The sequence below is a fragment of the Gobio gobio genome (assembly GCF_949357685.1).
Source record: "Gobio gobio genome assembly, chromosome: 9".
Taxonomy (NCBI): domain Eukaryota; kingdom Metazoa; phylum Chordata; class Actinopteri; order Cypriniformes; family Gobionidae; genus Gobio; species Gobio gobio.
The window spans coordinates 58671450-58675270 of record NC_137115.1 but is presented as its reverse complement, the minus strand read 5'-3'; the positions used below and the strand labels follow the sequence as shown (position 1 = coordinate 58675270).

At 40.6% G+C, this 3821-nt stretch overlaps 1 protein-coding gene across 4 annotated transcripts in view; it reads right to left on the bottom strand.

The window, feature by feature from the left end:
- The window catches only part of pde8a (phosphodiesterase 8A), a 122374-nt gene that overhangs the window by 43158 nt on the left and 75395 nt on the right, over positions 1–3821 (bottom strand). The window lies entirely within an intron of this gene.

The window sequence follows — 3821 nt, the reverse complement described above, 5'->3', positions numbered from 1 at the left end:
GTTTATAATTCTTGATTTTTTACAAATGTATACATCAATAAAAAACAAAACAAAAAATAAAATAAATAAAAAAATTCAGAACCATCACATCATCATAAATTGTGCATAAAACATCAACACACCATATTTCAATAAAACTCCTGACATTGTTTACAATATTATAATATGCATACTCTACTTTAAGCCTTCCAGCCACTAAACTCCTAAACATAACTTCAGGATCTGTACTTGCACATTGTAAGCCTTTGTTCTTCCAGGTCTTCCACACTGCCAATGCTGCCGTCCCAGTCAGAAAACTTAATACACACACTTTAAAAACACATACTTTAACCCTCCAATGAACACTTCGTCCGAAAAAACCTCGTCAACTTTCCTGAACCATTCCTCAAGAAGTTTAAAGAGACTTTTTAGTCTTGCACATCTTAAAAACAAACGTTCCAAATCCTCATCTTCCCCACAGAACCTACCCCCCCCCCCCCCCAAAAAAACCCCAGAAACAATGCTCAGGTAGGCCGTGGCATTTAAACCATGCCCAATTGGCACTAAGGGGCCTAAAGTGTGCCAAGAAAACATCCCCCACACCATTACACCACCACCACCAGCCTGCACAGTGGGAACAAGGCATGATGGATCCATGTTCTCATTCTGTTTACGCCAAATTCTGACTCTACCATCTGAATGTCTCAACAGAAATCCAGACTCATCAGACCAGGCTACATTTTTCCAGTCTTCAACTGTCCAATTTTGGTGAGCTTGTGCAAATTGTCGCCTCTTTTTCCTCTTTGTAGTGGAGATGAGTGGTACCCGGTGGGGTCTTCTGCTGTTGTAGCCCATCCGCCTCAAGGTTGTGTGTGTTGTGGCTTCACAAATGCTTTGCTGCAGACCTCGGTTGTAACGAGTGGTTATTTCAGTCAAAGTTGCTCTTCTATCAGCTTGAATCAGTCGGCCCATTCTCCTCTGACCTCTAGCATCAACAAGGCATTTTCTCCCACAGGACTGCCGCATACTGGATGCTTTTCCCTTTTCACACCATTCTTTGTAAACCCTAGAAATGGTTGTGTGTGAAAATCCCAGTAACTGAGCAGATTGTGAAATACTCAGACCGGCCCGTCTGGCACCAACAACCATGCCACGCTCAAAACTGCTTAAATCTCCTTTCTTTCCCATTCCGACATTCAGTGTGGAGTTCAGGAGATTGTCTTGACCAGGACCACACCCCTAAATGCATTGAAGACACTGCCATGTGATTGGTTGATTAGATAATTGCATTAATGAGAAATTGAACAGGAATAATCCTTTAGGTGAGTGTATGTCTTCACTGTGGTGTGGTATATGGACTTCTTCGATGTAGACTCAAAAAGTTTTATTTTAGGAATCTCAAAAGACAAGATTGAGCTAGCGTCCGCATCCTCCAGATCTTCCTCACTTGCGGGCGCTATTTTTATCTTCTCATCATTTTCTTTTCTTGCGATGATCTCTCTGTAGCTGCTTGGTATTACATTAAAGAGTTAGTTCACCCAAAAATGTAAATTGTGTCATTAATGACTGAGCCTCATGTGGTTGGACACCCGTCAGACCTCGTTCATCTTCAGACACAAATGAAGATATTTTAGTGTAAATCTGATGCTCTGAAAGGCCTCCATTGGCTCAACTTTACACTCTCAAGACCCTTAAAAGACACTAAAGACGTCGATACAAAGTCCATCTCACTACAGCGGCTCTACAATAACTTTATGAAGAGACGAGAATAGTTTTTGTGCGCAAAAAACCCAAAATAACGACTTATATAGAGATGACGATTTCAAAACACGGCATCATGAAGCTTCAGAGCGTTATGAATCAGTGAGTCGAATGATGATTCGGATCGCATGTCAAACCGCCAAACTGCTGAAATTTGGCGATCCAAACCGCTGAATCGACTCACTGATTCATAACGCTCTGAAGCTTCATGAGGCCGTGTTTTGAAATCGTCATCACTATGTAAGTCGTTATTTAGGTTTTTTTTGCGCACAGAAACTATTGTCGTCTTCATAAAGTTATTGTAGAGCCGCTGTAGTGAGATGGACTTTGTAACTTTAGTCTTTAGTGTCTTTTAAGGGTCTTGAGAGTGTAAAGTTGAGCCAATGGAGGCCTTTCAGAGCATCAGATTTACACTAAAATATCTTCATTTCTGTCTGAAGATGAACGGAGGTCTGACGGGTGTCCAACCACATGAGGCTCAGTCATTCATGACACAATTTACAGTTTTGGGTGAACAAACCCTTTAAAAATGTCCTCCACCAGCTTTGCTGCAAGTCTCTGACCGTAATCCTGTCACTTCTTTGATGGTCTCTGCTGATTTCCATCCGTTATTGTCCAAGAGGTGCCCCAGTTTTACAATGTTACTCCTTAGTAAACATGTCTGTATACTCACAGAAGATAACATCCGTGTCTGTATCATTGGATTAAAAAACAAGGGTTCTTCAGTGTCCTTGAGAATCAATGTCCCGGTCTACTTTAAAAACAGTTCTCCAGACCTGCGGTGTAAGCTCAGACAAGCTCACCTCCTCCAGTCTTATTAGGAATAAAGGTTTATCCAATCCCAGTCCTCCTACTTTCTGTAGCAAAGCACAAGCAGTTTGAGCCCAAGTCAAGACAACTGTGGTAATAGGCATTTCCTTTTAGACAATCAGGCAATCACTTTCTCCAGCATTCCCTCCCAATTCTGCATCTGAAATTGATCATTCCCTAAATATACACCTAAAACCTTCAGTCCTTCCCTACCCCATTTCAAACCACCAGGAAGCTGTGGAGGTCCTTTCCCCACCCACTGTCCAATAATGAAGCCCTCACTTTCCCCCAGTTTAATCTAGCTGAGGATGCTTTTTCATACAGTTCAATGCTCTTAGTTAAAACTGTAACATCATTAGCATAAGCCGATACGGACACCATAGACCTTATGTCTCCATTTGGAATTAAGACTCCTTCTCCTTAACCTGCACAAAAGAGGTTCAATGACAAGGCCATACAACCGTCCTGATAGTGGACAGCCCTGCCTGATTCCTCTACAAACCTTAAACCACCACCAGCTTTTACAAGAACAAATCATGAATACAACAATTGAATATAGGAAATATATGCTGTAACATTATAGAGATACCCATGGTCAACTCTATTCAATGCTTTCTCCTGATCTAGAGAAAGAACACCAATTTCATAATTGTTTAACTGACTGATTTCAATAACATCACATAATAAAAAAATATTCTCCATAATGGATCTTTCAGGAATGCAGTGTGCCTGCTCCTTCTGTACCAATAAACCCAGATAACACTAAAGTCTGTTAGCTAAACATTGAGAATATTTTGTAGTCAACACACAATAATGACACTGGTCTCCAATTTTTTTTAGAAGTCCCAGATCTCCTTTTTTTGGAAGTAATGAAAGTACTGCCCGACTACAACTTATGAGAAAAATATAACTTTGACAACATTCAGACAGTCCCTCATAAACATCTAAAACACCCCAAAAATGCTTGTAAAACTCAGCAGTCAATCCATCAATTCCTGGGGATCTACCCGTGGACAAGCATTGCTTCTGTAAGCTCTTGAGACGTAATGTCATTATCCAGAGCCTTTTTCTGCTCAGTCTCAAGCTTTGGTAGATCACTAAGTATATCATCAGCGCTTTTTTCAGAAGCATATAATTGTGAATAAAAATCCACAGCCAACTTCCTTATTTCCACAGGATTTGTTGTTATAGAACCATCATGACGACGAAGATGAAACATTTGCTTTTGTGTTGTACTTTTCTTTTCAAGGTTGGAAAAATATGTGCTAGGA